The sequence below is a fragment of the Amphiprion ocellaris genome, chromosome 11 (genome assembly GCF_022539595.1).
Source record: "Amphiprion ocellaris isolate individual 3 ecotype Okinawa chromosome 11, ASM2253959v1, whole genome shotgun sequence".
Taxonomy (NCBI): domain Eukaryota; kingdom Metazoa; phylum Chordata; class Actinopteri; family Pomacentridae; genus Amphiprion; species Amphiprion ocellaris.
This window is the reverse complement of record NC_072776.1, coordinates 34,433,295-34,451,794: the sequence shown is the minus strand read 5'-3', so window position 1 is coordinate 34,451,794 and position 18,500 is coordinate 34,433,295. Positions and strand designations below refer to the sequence as shown.

The window sequence follows — 18,500 nt, the reverse complement described above, 5'->3', positions numbered from 1 at the left end:
CATTTGTGAGCAGTCAAAGTCTCTGTTTGGGTTGTTTGCGTGGTCAAAACAAATGTATTTACAGAGAAAGCTTCATTCTTTAAAGCTCTCGTCATCGTCTTAGTGAATGAAAACACTGGCAGGACTGTTTGTTTTTAACCTTTTAGGATTAAAAGAGTCAAAAATAACAAGTAAAACACAAGAAAACTGTCAGATGAATCAAAACCAATAATACAAAACTGCAAAAACAACAAACATGATATATTAGTTCTTTATTGCTTTAAATTAGCTTTCTCAATCAATAATTCATGAACTTTATTGATCTTTCTCATGTACAGTGAACAGAACTGAAACTTTTTTATAAATATGATCATGTAATCTCCCAGAAACACAATCTGTTCTTGGTTCAACGTCGGTTTAAATGTAAATCAGTTTGAATATAAACCAGCTGAGGGGGTCAGTCCCTCTGAAACAACAGAAAATAAACTGAAAATATTCATTAAAAAGGCAAATAAAGTGAAAAGAAACAGCAGACGGCAGCTTCAACTCCTGATCTGTCAGATATTCAGACTGTCCAGATGTTATTTCCAGAACCTTCAGGTCCTTTAACACAAGATTCTGTCGTCAAAACTTCAAGAATTAAATCAGTTTAATGTTAATGTACAGCTGACTTGTTCTTATTATTACTGACTTCTGTTGGGTTTTTGGTCTCTCTTGGTGAGTTTTAGCTAAAATATATAATTGTGTTTGTCTCATTAATTGATAAAAGTATCTTTTTGTTGTTGTTTGTCGTGTTTTGGGTTTTTTTTGCAAGGAATTATCCCCAGTAATGATGGACAGACGGAGGAACAAAGCGAATATATATGCGGTTCAGTTTTAGTCATGTTAGATTAATTTTGAGCAAATTTTGACTAATTTTGAATACATTTGGACCAATTGATTCCTTTAGGACTCATTTTAAAACATTTTGGACTGATTTGTGTAATTTCTTGTCAAGATTTGAGTCATATTAGACCTATTTTGAGCATATTTTGTCAAATTTCAGTCCTTTTGGACTAATTGAGGTAAAATTTTGTAAAGATTTGTCTCATTTTGGGAACATTTTAATCATTTTGAATTAATTTAGAATAAATTTGGGTTCATTTTAAAGCATTTAGAATTGATTTGTGTATTTTTAACAAGATTTGAGTCATATTGAATTAATTTTAAGAAAATTTTGTCAAATTTTTGTCATCTTGGAATAACGGAAAATTTTGTTAAGATTTGTGTCATTTTTGGAACATTTTTGTAATTTTTAAACAATTTTGGACTAATTTTTAATAAATTTTGACAAATTTTGAACTCATTTTAAAGTGTTTTGTATTAATTTGTGTAATTCTTTGACAAAATTTGAGTCACATTGGACTAATTTTGAGAAATTTTGTCAAATTTTAGTCATTTTGGACTAACGGAAAAATTCGTTAAAATTTTTGTCATTTTGCACTAATTTTGAGTAAATTTCTACTAATTCTGAGTCATTTTGGACGTTTTGGAACACTAAGATGAGCATTTATTAATCAAACGGTGGAGAATTTTGCTCAGAAACTGTTCAAAGGAGGCCACAGGTGCAGAAAAATCCTACAGAAAAATCAGCAAAGTGTTGCTATAAACGTCTTATTTGTTCTGATTGATTAAAACAACGTCATTGTAATTAGTGAACACACAGCAGGTGATGTTCTGATGAAGAATATTTACAGCAGCTGGGAGTTGTAGAGAATAAAGCTCAGGGTTTTTATAGTAATAATAAATCCGTCTCCATACACACTGACTTATAATAATAATAATAATAATAATAATAATAAATCCGCCTCCATGTTGACTGGTGAAGCTCTGCTGCTCTTTAATGAGAGGAATTAACGAGGTGTCGGCTCCAAACGTTTAAAGAAAAGTCTCACCTGGTGGTCTGAGTCATCTGAAGACTATTCACCTCCAGATCTCCACCTCCAGCTCCTCAGAGGCGTTAAACGCTCCGTCAGGCTCTAAATGTTGATCATATTTAACATGAATGGACGTTAAACGCATGAATGGAAACAGCTGAAGGAAAACCTGCTTTAATCTGCTCTCATTCAGATTTTTATACGGAACCTGGAACCATTTTTAACACACATTGCTTATTTTTTTATTATCTGGATTCACTAAACTGAACAAAAACACTAAAAACAGCTTAAATCTCTACAAAAATCTGCAGCAAAAATATGATAGAAAATTATAAGACTGTAGTGTTTATAGTTTATAAGCATTATTGATGGGGTTTTTTTTGTCATTATGGACAAATTTGTACTTTTTTGACAAGATTTGAGTCATTTTGGAGTCATTTAGAGTTAATTTCAACAAATTTTGGGTCATTTTTGATCAGTTTCTTTAATTTTTGACAACATGTGCATCATACTGGATTAATTTTGGACTGATTTTAAAACAGTTTGGATTACTTTGTATAATTTTTTGACAAGTTCTAGTCATTCTGGACTAACTGAGGGGAAGTTTGTGTCATTTTGTACTAATTTTGAATAAATATGGGCCAATTATGAGTCATTTTGGACCAATTTGAAGGCATTTTCTGTTAATTTGTGTAATATTCTGATGAAATTTAAGTCATATTGGGATAGTTTGAGTCATTTTGGAGTAACAGGGAAAATTTTTGCATTATTATAGACTAATTTATAAGCATTGTTGACAAGTATTTTGGATTTTTCTGTCATTTTGGATAAGTTGAGGGAAAATTTTGCATCATTTTGTACTAATTTTGAATGCATTTGGCCAGATTTTGAGTCATTTTGAACTGAATTTGAACCATTCTGCTTTAATTGGGGTATCTGTCTGACAAGACTTGTGTCATATTGGAAAAGCTTGAGTCATGGAGAAATTTTTGGTAAATTTGGACTACTTTTAAAACATTTGGGATAAATTTGTGTAATTTTTGACTAGATTTGAGTCATATTGGACTAATTTGAACAAAAATTTGTCAAATTTAAGTTATCATGGACCAACTGAACTAAAATTTAGTTAAGATTTGTGTCATTTTGGGAGGGTTTTAGTTATTTTGGACTAACTGAAGGAAAATTTTGTGTCATTTTGTACTAATTTTGAATAAATCTGGACTGACTGAATGTTTTGGACCAATTTGAAAGCATTTTCAATTAATTTATGTAATTATCTGACTCAATTTGTGTAGTTTTTGACTAAATTTGAGTCATATTGAACTAATTTGAAGAATATTTTGTCAAGTTCTAGTTATTCTGGACAAACTGAGGGGAATTTTTGTTAGGATTTGTGTCATTTTGGGAAAATTTTAGTCATTTTGAACTAATGTTGAGCTAACTTTGACTAATTTTGACAAATTTTGGACTAGTTTACAGTCATTTTGGATAAATTTGTGTGATTTTTGACTAGATTTGAGTCATTTTGGACTGACGTTAAGAACATTTTGTGTCATTTTGTGTGGTTAATTACAGCATCTTCGGTTTATAGAAGTTGTTTTCTCAGGTTCAGTTAATTTAAATCTTTCCCAATTTGATCGTCAGACGACTTCCTGAAGTTAAATCTCATTTTTAAGGCGGCAGAGAAACTTCTAAGCTGAATAATAATTTACAGAACGTATTTACATTCTTAAGCCTCTCTTTAAAAAGCAAATGACATTTATTTTGAAGGCAGAAAGCAGTTTGTCAGGTTAAATAAACCGCTGATCCGCTAAAGGTCATGGTTTCAGTGTTTCTAGGAGTTCTTCAGGAGTTTTTCTAGCAGAACTCTTGGATAAAATCAGTGTGCTTTGCTTCATCCTGGCTGACGAGCCGATGGCTTTGCTCTGATGGGATTTGTTTTGGGGCTCTGAGGAGGACCGTCCTAAGGCGATTTCACTTCCTGTCAGCCCTCGCTGGGCTTCGGATCATCATCCCGCCTGAGATCCTTCTGGCCGTAATTCTCCAGCTCATTTCTTTAAGTTCGTCTGCAGGATTCCACAAACGTCCGTCCATGTAGGTTGAAGCTGGAGGTCCAGGAGCTGCTGCATGTTCAGGTTTAATCCGCCTCCTGCTCATCCTCGCTGCTGTTTCCTCTGTTTACTCACAGTTTTTCAGTCACCATCTGCTGCCTTTCTGTCCTTCCATGAACCAACTGGACTCAGGTGTTGCTGAGTGAAACCAAACAAACAAACCAACCTCGACCTTCTTCTTGGATGTTAAACTGAATTAAGCTCCTGCAGACGCCTGAAGCTGGAGCTCATCATGTGAGGATCAAACAGACGCTCTTTTATCTGCAGGTTTCAGCCCTCAGGCCTCCTCATGAGGGCTGATCCTAAAGATCTTAAAGGCCTCCAGGCCAAACATCCAATAAAAGAGAAAATCATATGGAGAACTCTTTCCTGTTACTCTGATGCGTCTGAAGGCGTCGACTTCACATCTGAACCAACTTTTCTACCAAGATGATGCTGAAAATATGATGTAGAGCAACAAGTTAGAATATTTATGGACAGTCAGGAACTAAAGCTTCCATCCACCTGTAAAGCTGTTTACCATCAGTCTTTAGTCTCCAATGACTCCCAGAACTCTGAATTTATGATGGAATCATTGAAACACAAAAACAATCATATACTTTGGTTCTTTCGTTGACTTATTAAAGGTCTTCTGGAAATGGGTTAAAAATATCCATAAAACAACTTGATTTTTCCGTTTTGTTGATGCAGAAAGTTGTGTGGATCTAATTTTCTTAGTTTCGTGGCCTCTTAACTTCTCCTGAGTGATTCCAGTCGACTACAGCTGCTGACTCCTCTGATCCAGTTCAAATAGAACCCATTAGATCCACTCATTAGACTCAAACAATGCAGTGGGAAAGTCTGAGGAGCTCAGCAAACATCTGAAGAGGAAAATCATCACTGGAACAAGTCAGAAAGTCACTTGAAGCCATTTGAAAGCAGCTTCAGATCCAGAATCATCCGTTTGTAAGTTGAGGGCTGGTTTCAGACTGTATTCTGACTGGTCCTGAGCATGTTTTTTGCATTGGTCTAGGTTTGATTTTGGTCTTGGTTTTAGGACGGTCCATTTTAGAACGGTCTCGGGTGGGTCTTTTTTTTTTAAACCCCAAGAACCCCAAACCTACCATCAAGCATGGTGGTGGCAGTATCATGCTCTGTGGAACTGGAGCTTTACACAAAGTAAATGGAATAATGAAGAAGGAGGATCACCTCCACGTTCTTTGGGAAAACCATCAGCAGAAGGTTGATCTTGGCCACAGTTGGATGTTTCAACAAGACAATGAGCCCAAACACACATCAGACGTGGTAAAGAAATGGTTCCATCAGGCTGGAATGAAGGTTCTAGACTGGTCTCCCCAAAGTCCTGACTGAAACCCATCAAGAACCTGTGGACTGATGAAGAAACAAGTCTGAGTCAGAAAGACGACAAGTTTAGTTGAACTGAACCAATTCTGTCCAAAGGACTTCGTGTAGAAAAACCTCAAGAACACGAAGTCTACCATCAAGCATGGAGGTGGCAGCATCATGCTTTGGGGCTGTTTTGCTGCCAGTGGTACAAATTTTCATTTTTCATCCATTTTAAAGCAGCAAACTGAACAAAGAACCTCAAATAGTTGCTGTTATGAAAAGCTTTCATTTAGAATTTGGATTAAGACGGTCTTTCAACAGAGACGGAAACTTTTCTACTTCCATCCAGCCGGAGGTTGTGGATAATTTCACTAACTCCAGTCGGTGTCAGAAGAAAGAGAAAGAGAAAACAAACCCTCCAGTTATTCTCGTTCCATTGAAGCTGGATTCATTCATGAGTGTCGACACAGGAAATCCTTCTGGAGATGCAGGTGAAAGGACGCTTTCCAATAAAAGCGGCGACACGCTAGCGGGACGATGATTCTTCAAATATTTCCACTTGTGCTCTTTTACCAATAAAAACAAATTTCCGGGCCAGCTGCTGCGAGTCTGCAGAGTGAGTGGAGCATGAATAATGCAGACCTGTCAGCATTGTGTCTGCTCTGAATGCTTTAAATGGTTAGCCCGCTTAAAGAGTCGGCTTGCGCTAATCTATAATTTATTGTATTACTCTGCTTTTGTCCTGAACTCGGCTCGATGCTCTTGTCACAGTTTTTTTCAGGGGGGAAATGTTTTTCAAAATCCAGACAGGCTGTGTTTTGCATTTTCTGACCGCTGTGACGCGAATACAAATGCAGCATGTAGCTTCAGATCATGCTAATGCGCAAACACAATTAAACCTGGAAAAAAATTGGAGCCATTAACTGGTCTGGGATCAGCTGGGAGGATTCAGTCTTCTGTAATCCATGACCACCTTTTCCTGCATTTAGTCCTAATAATCACAGACGTTCTGCTGTCAAACCAGGTTTTTATTTATTATTCATCCTGTCAGCTCTCATCCACAGGAAGTTCTGCTGTAGTCGGATTCATAAAAACACAGAGAGGAGGCATTTCTGGCTTTAAATCACCAATAAATAATCTAACAAATGATAACAAAAAATGGGAAAAATGAGACAAAATGAAAAAAATGATACATAATGAGAAAAATGAAGGAGGAAACAACAAAAAGGACACAAAATTAAGAACAAAAAACAAAATTGAGACACAAAATGAGACAAATGAGAAAAACAAGACACAAAATGAGAAAAACGAGGCACAAAATGAGAAAAACAAGACACAAAATGAGAAAAATGAGACACAAAATGACAGAAATGAAGGAGGAAACAACAAAAATGACACAAAATTAAGAACAAAAAACAAAAATGAGAGAGAAAATGAGAAAATTGAGACACAACATGACAGAAATGAGACAGAAAATGAGAAAAATTAGACAAAAAATGACAGAAATGAAGGAGGATACAAAAATAGGAACAAAAACAAAAATGGGACAAAAAATGAGAAAAGCAACACACAAAATGAGAAAAATGGGACACGAAATGTGAAAAATGAGACACAAAATGACAAAAACAAAACAAAATGAGAAAAATGAAGGAGGAATCAACAAAAATAAGAACAAAAACCAAAAATGAAACACAAAATGAGAAAAACTAGACATAAAATGACAAATATGAGACACAAAATGAGAATAATGAGACACAAAATGAGAAAAATGAGACACAAAATGAGAAAAATTAGACAAGAAATGGGAAAAACAAGACAAAATGAGAAAATTGAGTTGAGAGAAAAGTTATACTATTATTTAAAGATGGAAAAATGAGAAAAAAGTTTTTAAAACTGTAAATAACTTCCACATCAAAAATGTGTTTTTTTTGTCTAATAGTAATTATACAGCTATACAGAAATTTTAGTTTTCAACCATACATTATACATACATATAATTACAGAATTTATACTCTATTTAAATCTGCAAAAAATGTCTTTTGTTTTTAAAAAAAAGCAGAAATCACAGTAATTATTTTTTGTTTTTAAAATTTATTTTACAAATTTTGCTATTTTTGTTAAATTACTGAAAATATTGAGTAAAATCACAGAAAAAATATGTTGACTATATTAAAAGCAGAACAAAATTGTAAATCATATCCGCATTCAAATTGCATGTTTTAATAAATATTCTTTTGTTCTTTTTTGATGTTTAACTGTATTTAAATTAGCTATAAATATTATTATAGACACATTTGCTGTTATTTGAAAGTAAAATCACGCAGAACAAATCAGTTTTAGGAACTTATTTTGCAGATTTTTTAAAAAGTATGAATTTACATGTTCACTGTAATAAAAAACTAATATTGATGTGTTCTTTTACAGCATGTTAATGCAAAATGACAGTTTTAAATCAGAAAAAAATTTATTTTACTGATATTTGCAGGTATTGTCAACATTTAATGTATCTTTTTCTGACACCTTTGCTGCCTTTATGTGATTCTTAATTCAGTATATGATTGTAAAATCCATTTACAGCATAAAGTCTCTTTCTAATTACCAGGTAAATGCAGGACTCTCGTGTTTTTGTTCCTGCAGCAGGTCGAGTGAAAGAAAAGCAGCAGAACAACCGGATACTCGACATAACGTCCAGATAGGATCTTAAAAGCATAAAGATGAGTCCAGCAGATAGACGTAGAGCAGCAACTCGATCCCACGGTGACAGCGAGGTGACCCTGAGATATCATCACCAGCTGCATTAAAGGCACCAGAATTTACTTTATTCTGCATTAAATATTCATCAGGCAGATAATGTTAAATTAGCATTCTCTATTAATGTTTTATCCTCGTACGGATGCACAAAGTTGGAGAAGATTTTGTTCCGTTTTCTTGCATAAAAGTGTTTAAACATATTATAAATGCCCTTTTTTATTATATTAAAACCTCATATAAGTTTTCTTATAAGGATTATTAATGTGTTTGACTTCAACAGCTACTCAAAATTAGTACAAAATACTCTAATTCAGTCAAAAATTACTCAAAATAAATTTAAAACAACACAGACTTCCCTAAAGTGACTCAAATCTTATCAAATATTATACAGAATAGTCTAAAGTGATGATAATCAATCAATAAATTTGTCAAAAATTATTCAAAATTAGGACAACATGACTAAAACTTTTCCAAAATGACATAAATGTGGTCAAAAATTCCTCAGAATTAGTCTAAAGTGTTATGGTCATAGCGTCTGGCCAGTGACAGTCCTTTCCTTCCTCCAGTCCAGGTTTTTCTTTCTCCTAGGTGTGTTCTGACACTATAACAGGTGCAGGTGTTTAGTAATCAGCAGAGACAGAGTGCAGGCAGGTGTTCCTCATCATCATCTTCACACACTTCTCCATAAAACCAGACGTCATTCTGCACTCAGAACAAGACCATGAACCTACATCTGTTAGTGCTGTGCACTGTTCAGTTCTCACCATTTGCTTTTAGTAATCCTGTGTTTCTTTATGTAGTTCTTCACCTACCTGTGCCTCCTGGATCCACTGTTCGCTTTGTCCTGTCTGTTGGAGAGAAACTCACCTGTTGGATTCCTGGGTTCCATGCTTCTGCCAGTCTGCTCTGCATTCCTGCCTCTGAAGCCTACATCTGTCTCTAGCCTCCTCACACCAGGAGCTGTTGGACCTCCAGCTCCTCTACCCTCCCAGTCCTACACCTGTCTCTAGCCTCCTCACACCAGGAGCTGTTGGACCTCCAGCTCCTCTAACCATCCCAGTCCTACATCTGTCTCTAGCCTCCTCACACCAGGAGCTGTTGGACCTCCAGCTCCTCTAACCATCCCAGTCCTACATCTGTCTCTAGCCTCCTCACACCAGGAGCTGTTGGACCTCCAGCTCCTCTAACCATCCCAGTCCTACATCTGTCTCTAACCTCCTCACACCAGGAGCTGTTGGACCTCCAGCTCCTCTACCCTCCCAGTCCTACATCTGTCTCTAGCCTCCTCACACCAGGAGCTGTTGGACCTCCAGCTCCTCTAACCATCCCAGTCCTACATCTGTCTCGAACCTCCTCACACCAGGAGCTGTTGGACCTCCAGCTCCTCTAACCATCCCAGTCCTACACCTGTCTCTCCACTGCAGCCCCACAATCTACACCTGTTGGGTCGTCTCTACACTGCAATGGTTGGAGTCAGTCCCCATCACCAACTCTGTTCCCTTCACTCAGTAACTAAGTCCCCGGTACCTAAGCACTACCAGATAATAGCTGTGTTCAGTGAACTAATGTTCTTCATTGTTTATTACTATTTACAGTCAGATGCTAATTCCAGCTAAGGTTAAATGCAGGCGCTACATCTTTAGCTGTGTTTTTTGTGCACCACTGGGATTTGGGGATTCTGTTTGTTTGGGTTTAGTTGGGAGTTGGTTTCTGTCTGGGGTTTTTGTTGTATTCCTCTCTTGGTGATTACCAAGCCGAGGTTTACCTTTTGATGTTGTTTTGTTGGTGTAATTAGTTCTTCCATCCTGCAGAGGGAATCTAGTTCTGGCCGTGATAAATGGATAAGTAGTTCGGGGTTCCAGCTTCTCCTCAGAGCTTCCATCAGCAGAAATGTCTCCTCATCAGTCGATCTTCATCACTAATCTGCTTCTAAACCCTCTCCGGTCGATTTGGTGGAATTCATGAGGAAATAAAAATCCTTCCTGCAGCTGCACAAGTTTATTTCTCAGATTGTGAATCAGATTTCTGCTGATTTCCGGAGTTGTATTTCAGAGTCAATATTTGGCCTTTTTGTTTCCTTCCACTCGTCTCGTCTCTTTTAGCGGATTCTTCCCACTCAGAAAACAAACCTCCAGATAGCAAACTTCCATTGAATGATTTCATAAACTGGTGCTGGACTGACGGAAAAGAGTTGCTCATTGGAAACACAAATCAACTCCATTATTTAAAAAGAAAAACCTTAAGATGGAGGCTTCAGGTCATCAAAACTTTTATTTTGTTAAAGATGAGGAGCCTTTCTGACTAACATACTAGAAAATAATGCACATGAATATAAGGCTAAAAAAAAATCAATGAAAAATATTAAAACCAGTGAATTGCAGCTTTTAAAACAAACAAAAGCTGCTTTTCTGTGTTTTAGTCTTAAACTAAATTCTTTTCTTATTGTGAAAAAGATGATTAAGGAAATAATAATGCAGAAATTAATAAATAAACACAAATAAAACACTATGAGGTCAGTCTTCAGTTTCCAATGACTCCTACAACTCTGAATGTTCAACAATCCTGTACTTTGGTTCTTTCATAGATTTATTAAAGATCTTCTGGAAATGTGGGCCATAAATCTCCATACAATAAATTTAGTGATCAGTTTTGTTGACGTAGAAAGTTGAGTTAATCAAATTTTCTCAGTTTTATGACCTCTTAACTTCTCCTGAGTGATTCCAGTCGACTACAGCTGCTGAGTCCTCTGAATAAACATATAAATATACAAACAGAAATGTTCATATTTGGTTAAATTTGTCCATTTCCTCCTCAGTTGGGTTCTTCTGGTTCCAACCTTCTGGTTTCTCTTTGACTCCTCTGGACAGAATTGGTTCAGTTCAACTAAACTTGGCGTCTTTCTGACTCAGATTTGTTTCTTCATCAGTCCACAGGTGCTTGATGGGTTTAAGTCAGGACTTTGGGGAGACCAGTCTAGAACCTTCATTCCAGGTGATGGAACCATTTCTTTACCACGTCTGATGTGTGTTTGGGCTCACTGTCTTGTTGAAACATCCAACTGTGTCCAAGATCAACCTTCTGCTGATAGTTTTAGGTTCTCCTGAAGAATGTGGAGGTGATCCTCCTTCTTCATTATTCCATTTACTTTGTGTAAAGCTCCAGTTCCACAGAGCATGATGCTGCCACCACCATGCTTGATGGTAGGTTTGGTGTTCTTGAGCTTTAAGGCCTCACCCAAGACAGTCCTAAACCATTTCTGAAAACTTCTAAAACCAGGACCAAAATCAAAGCTAAACTCGTCCAGAACAATGTTCAGAACCAGTCAGAATACAGTCTGAAACCAGGCCTTAAAAAGCCAGAAACTTGTACAATACTGGGACCAAAACCAAACCAATACTAATCTTTAAAAAGACCAAGACCCGCTCAAGAAAGTCCAGAACCAGTCCAGAAGCACTTCTAGAAAGCGCCAGAGCATGATACTGCCCCCACCATGCTTGGTGGTAGGTTTGGTGTTCTTGGTGTTAAAAAAAGACCCACCCAATACGGTCTGAAACCAGTCCTAGACCAGTCCTAAACCAGTCCTAAACCAGTACAACAGGTTTAGAGTCATGGTTGACCAAAACCAAACCTAAACTACTCCTAAAACAGTCCAAGACCTTCTATTGTTATATGGATAGAATATATAGATAGAATGGGTTATATGTTAAATATTTACTAATACTGGACAGATTTTTCTCCATAGTGAAGTATTTATAACATCCACAGCTGCCTGAGTGTAGAAAACATTCACAGTTCTTAGGTTTGACTCAGTGTTAAATCATTTATTTATTCATATTTGAGGATTGGTCTCATCACAGCCTCTGGGTCAGCTGGTTGAATGACACCAGGAAGATATCTGACGCAGTCAGAGAACATCGGCCTGTAGCTCCATGAGTAACGTTCACATCCCATAACCTCCTGAAACACAGAAGTTAAAATAAAACCACCGCGAGGTCAGAAAACAACATACAAGAACATCTACAGCAGCTCAAAGTGAAAAAAGACACAATAAAATGTGACTTTTAAGGTTTGATTTCCATTTAGAATCTAATTCTGAAGCATGAATGATTAAAACTCAACAAAAATTCATCTGTGCAGTGATAGAAAAGGAAAAAATAATGAACATTTAAACCTATTTTTAGAGAAAACACATTTAATATTTATTATTGATCACACATTTCTGATCTAGACATTATTCACAGCTTTGAAAGTTCCTTTCAGTCTTAAATCTACGTAACTTTTCTTTCAGATGATGACCAAATATCTAGAAAATAACCCTTTTTGTTGATTTAAATAGAATAAAAAGTCTCATTTTTGTCATTTGGTGTCTCATTTTTGTCATTTTTATTCTCATTTCTATCATCTTGTGTCTTATTTTTCTCATTTTGTGTCTCATTTTTGCCTTTCTGTGTCTTGTTTTTGTCATTTTTGTGTCATTTTTCTCATTTTTGTGTCATTTTTGTCATTTTATTCTCATTTCTATCATCTTGTGTCTTATTTTTCTCATTTTGTGTCTCATTTTTGCCTTTCTATGTCTTGTTTTTGTCTCGTTTTTCTCATTTTGTCTTTCTTCAAATAATGAAAATGATGTAATTTTAGCATTAAAATTGGGGGGGAAATACATTTTTAAAAAATGTCCTGTTTTGTTCAGGTTTTTTTTTTTTACAGTCAACCTGTAAATTTTACCAAATACAATCAAAACTATAAACTCCTTAAAAGTACCGTCTAAAACATTATTTACAAATTTTCCATATTTAGGTCACAGAATTTATCTGTAAAATAACACCAAACATCTGTAAAATAAAAATATATTCTTTACCAATTTAAATATAGTAAAATGTGTGTATTTTTTTACAGATAGACTTTTTAAAAGACTAAAATATCATTTATAAAAATACGGTTTTGATGACGTTTCTGATTTCTGCCTGTTCTACTTCTAAGATGTAAACTAAAATCTTTAAAGCTGAACTCCAGAGATGATAGATCATCTGTGAAGTGATGGAAAAGAAGAAATAATGAACACTGAATGTAATTTCCCACACAGGAACACAAAGCTACAGAGACATGATGTGGTTAAAGCCTGGGGAGGTTTGTTCCTGAGTGGCTGTGGGTTCATTTAACTCTCGCTCTGCATGCTGAACACATTTAAAGGAGGCCGAGGCTTCGTTGGAGGTGACACTGAGTCTAATTACAGGAAATAAAGCAGCAGAAATGAACATCTTGGTGTCAGAATAGATAAAAACAAACATCAGTCTTCCTTCATGTTTTACGTTTCATTAAAAGAAAACAAAAAAAAAACTGGGTTTAAATTTAGTTATTTTATTGGAAATCTGCTAAAAAAATAACCGATAAATTTAAAATTTCTTAATATCAGGAGCTGAAAGTTCAACCAATCCTTTGTTTTTTTGTGAAAAATAAAACCAGTCAGACTCATTTTTACCTGTTTCTCATTTTTATTCTTTTCGTTTTTCTCATTTTGTCTGAATTTTCGCCATTTATTGTCTCATTTTTGTCGTTTTGTCTTGTTTTTGTCATTTTGTGTCTCGTTTTTATTATTTTGTGTGTCGTTTTTTTCATTTTGTGTCTTGTTTTTGTCATTTTGTGTAGCATTTTTATCATTTTGTGTCTTGTTTTTGTCATTTTGGGTCGTGTTTTTGTCATTTTGGGTCTCGTTTTTGTCATATTGTGACTAACTTTTCTCATTTTGTGTCTCATTCTTGTTTTTTGTTCTCATTTTTTGGTCATTTTTGTTGTTTCTGCCTTCATTTTTGTAATTTTGTGCCCAATTTTTCTAATTTTGTATCTAATTATTCTTTTTCTGTCTTATTTTTGTTTTTTGTTCTCAATTTTGTACAATTTTTGTTGTTTCCGCCTTCATGTTTGTAATTTTGTGCCCATTTTTTCTAATTTTGTATCTAATTATTCTTTTTCTGTCTTATTTTTGTTTTTTGTTCTCAATTTTGTACAATTTTTGTTGTTTCCTCTTCAGTTTCATTTATTTTGTGTCTCATTTTTGTCATTTGTGGCCTCGTTTCTGCTGTTTTCTGCATTTTTTTGGTCATTTTATATCTTGTTTTTGTTGCTTCATGTGTCATTTTCAACACAGAACAATTCATCAGCATCAATAACTGCTCCTCTGCTGCAAGGCGTCCCCCAGGGTTCGGTGCTTGGCCCCCTCCTGTTCATCCTCTACATTCTCCCTCTTGGCAATATCATCCGCAAACATGGTCTCCACTTCCACTGCTGGCAGACTGATGACATACAGATCTACATTTCAACCAAATCCATCACCCCAACAACATCTGACCAACTGCCTCAGTGAAATAAAAGCATGGATGCAAAATAACTTTCTACAACTAAACTGCGACAAATCAGACATGATAATCATCGGTCCCAAATCCCTCACAAAAACACTGACAGCTTCAGCCTGACCATCGACAACTCCACTATGTCCCCATCACCTCACATCCGTAATCTGGGAATCATTCTTGACAGCAACTTCACCTTCCAACAACACATCAACCAGATCACCCGGACCGCCTTCTTTCACCTCTAGAACATCGCACACCTCCGCAACTCACTCTCTTTCCCTGCTGCTGAAACCCTCATCCATGCATTCATCAAATCCCGAATTGATCACTGCAACAGCATTCTTTATGGTTCATCCTCAAAAATCCTCAGTAAACCTCAGTATATCCAGAACTCTGCCGCCCGCCTCCTCACCCACACCAGCTCACCCCTGTCCTCCAAAACCTCCACTGGCTCCCCGTCCCACAACGCATCCACTTCAAAGTCCTCTTGCTGACCCACCCCACAAAGCCCTCTACTGCCCCCCTATACCTCAGAGACCTGCTCTACACTCCCTCTACTGCCCCCCCATACCTCAGAGACCTGCTCCACACTCCCTCTACTGCCCCCCCATACCTCAGAGACCTGCTCCACACTCCCTCTACTGCCCCCCCATACCTCAGAGACCTGCTCCACACTCCCTCTACTGCCCCCCCATACCTCAGAGACCTGCTCCACACTCCCTCTACTGCCCCCCCGTACCTCAGAGACCTGCTCTACACTTCCTCTACTGCCCCCCCGTACCTCAGAGACCTGCTCCACACTCCCTCTACTGCCCCCCCGTACCTCAGAGACCTGCTCCACACTCCCTCTACTGCGCCACCATACCTCAGAGACCTGCTCCACACTCCCTCTACTGCGCCACCATACCTCAGAGACCTGCTCTACACTCCCTCTACTGCCCCCCCATACCTCAGAGACCTGCTCTACACTCCCTCTACTGCCCCCCCATACCTCAGAGACCTGCTCCACACTCCCTCTACTGCCCCCCATACCTCAGAGACCTGCTCCACACTCCCTCTACTGCCCCCCCATACCCCAGAGACCAGCTCCACACTCCCTCTACTGCCCCCCCATACCCCAGAGACCTGCTCCACACTCCCTCTACTGCCCCCCCATACCTCAGAGACCTGCTCCACACTCCCTCTACTGCCCCCCATACCTCAGAGACCTGCTCCACACTCCCTCTACTGCCCCCCCATACCCCAGAGACCAGCTCCACACTCCCTCTACTGCCCCCCCATACCCCAGAGACCTGCTCCACACTCCCTCTACTGCCCCCCCATACCTCAGAGACCTGCTCCACACTCCCTCTACTGCCCCCCATACCTCAGAGACCTGCTCTACACTCCCTCTACTGCCCCCCCATACCTCAGAGACCTGCTCTACACTCCCTCTACTGCCCCCCCATACCTCAGAGACCTGCTCCACACTCCCTCTACTGCCCCCCCATACCCCAGAGACCTGCTCCACACTCCCTCTACTGCCCCCCCATACCTCAGAGACCTGCTCCACACTCCCTCTACTGCGCCACCATACCTCAGAGACCTGCTCTACACTCCCTCTACTGCCCCCCCATACCTCAGAGACCTGCTCTACACTCCCTCTACTGCCCCCCCATACCTCAGAGACCTGCTCCACACTCCCTCTACTGCCCCCCATACCTCAGAGACCTGCTCCACACTCCCTCTACTGCCCCCCCATACCCCAGAGACCAGCTCCACACTCCCTCTACTGCCCCCCCATACCCCAGAGACCTGCTCCACACTCCCTCTACTGCCCCCCCATACCTCAGAGACCTGCTCCACACTCCCTCTACTGCCCCCCATACCTCAGAGACCTGCTCCACACTCCCTCTACTGCCCCCCCATACCCCAGAGACCAGCTCCACACTCCCTCTACTGCCCCCCCCATACCTCAGAGACCTGCTCCACACTCCCTCTACTGCCCCCCCATACCTCAGAGACCTGCTCTACACTCCCTCTACTGCCCCCCATACCCCAGAGACCTGCTCCACACTCCCTCCCACAGCCTTCGTTCATCTACTGCAAACCTTCTCTCCCCTCCACTCAGAACCAATCACTGAACCTGGGGGGACAGACCATTCTTCATATCTGCCTCCACACTCTGGAACTTCCTACCCCAACACATCTGTGGCTGCACTGACCTCACCACCTTCAAATCACTCCTCAAAACTCACCTGTTCAGAACTGCTTTTAACACATAATATGAACTTATTTTTATAATTTGTTTTATGACTTGTTTTATTTTTATATTTTTAATATTTGATGATTTTATGTAAAGTGTCTTTGAGTGTTTTCAAAAGCACTATATAAATAAAATGTATTATTATTATTATTATTATTGTTATTATTATTCATTTTTATCATCTTGTCCCTAATTTTTCTTATTTTGAGCCTCATTTCTGTTGTTTTCTGTCTTTTTTATAAATCTTGTTTTTGTTGTTTTATGTTTTTTTAATCATTTTGTGCATAGTTTTTCTAATTTTATGTCTCATTTTTGTCATTTTATGTCTCATTTTTGCCATTTTATGTCTTGTTTTTGTTATCTTGTTTCCTTCCTTTAGTGTCTCTGTTTTCTCATTTTGTGTCATTTTTTATTCTCATTTTTGTGTCATTTTTGTTGTTTCGTACTTCGTTTCTCTCATTTTGTGCAATTTTTGCCACTTAGTCTCTCATTTTTGTCATTTGATGTCTCATTGTTCTCATTTTGTGTCTCGTTTTTCTCAATTTGTGGCAAATTTTTCTCGTGTCTCATTTTTATTATTTCCTGTCTTGTTTTTGTCATTTTGTGTCTCATTTTTCTCATTTTGTGCTTAATTTATGTCATTTTGTGTCTCATTTTTGTTATTTCCTGTCTTGTTTTTCTCATTTTGTGTCTCATGTTTGTAATTTTTCCTTTTATTTTAGTAAATTTATGCATCTTTGTGACAGTTTTGTCTCTTTTTAAAAATTCTGTCTCCTTTTAGTTATTTTCTCTCATTTTCTCATTTTGTGGCCCTTTTGTGTACACATACTTTAGATATTCAACTATTTCTATTGTCACAGCCCATAATCACTTCCTTGGTGAATGTCTGATGCTCTTATGTCTGTATGCTAGCTTAGCTTAGCTTAGCATAAAGGAAACAGCTCACCTACTTTCGTTTTATCTCTTTTTCTCACCACAAATCATAAAAACTCCAAATATTCAGCTCACTCGCTGGTGTCATCGTCCTCAGCATCCCTTCCTGGTTGCCTGGTAACCGACACAGCCTCCGGGACGTCCCTGAATGATGCTCCGTCGTCCACGGAGTAACAGCAGTACACCTGAATCCATACCCGGCTCTAAATCCTCCTGTTTCTGGGAGTCTGTCACTGTTTCTAATGACGGACTGAACAGGTGCCGCAGAAAGTTTGTGCAGCCAATTTATTCTGGCAGACATCTGCTGGTGGCTGCAGTGCTGCCAGCTCCTCCAGACGCTTTGAACACCAAGACGGAGACAGAATTCAGCCTGACAGCGTTCAGAAGCAGGTCAGCGAGGACGGAGGAAGGCGAGTCCAGAGCTGAGAGACGACGAGATAGGAGGAGAGGAATGAGCTCAACATGCTGCTGATACGCTCACAAATACAGGACAGAAAGAGAAATATACACGTATACTAGAAAAAAAACAACTGCTGACAGAGAATGTGTTCAGATGTTGACATCTTGTGTCTCAGTTTTCTCATTTTGTGTCTTGATTTAGTCATTTTGTGTTTTTTTTCTAAGTTTTTCTCAGTTTTCTGATTTTGTGTCTCATTTTTCTCATTTTGTGACTCATTGTTGCCATTATGTGTCTCATTTTGCTCATTTTGTGTCTCATTTTTCTTATTTTGTCTTGTTTTTCTCATTTGTGTCTCATTTTTCTCATTTTGTGACTCATTGTTGCCATTATGTGTCTCATTTTTCTCATTATGTGTCTCATTTTTCTCGTTTTGTTTCTCATTTTGTGTCTAATTTTTGCCATTTTGTCCCATTTTTGTTGTTTTCTGCT

At 38.2% G+C, this 18,500-nt stretch overlaps 1 long non-coding RNA gene across 1 annotated transcript; it reads right to left on the bottom strand.

The window, feature by feature from the left end:
• Positions 1–11,889: 11,889 nt before the first annotated feature.
• LOC129350092 (uncharacterized) lies at positions 11,890–17,993 on the bottom strand. The gene is made up of 2 exons (XR_008603320.1): positions 17,687–17,993; positions 11,890–12,040 (listed from the first exon to the last, which is right to left on the bottom strand). It is a non-coding gene; the product is annotated as an uncharacterized LOC129350092 (long non-coding RNA).
• Positions 17,994–18,500: the final 507 nt, after the last annotated feature.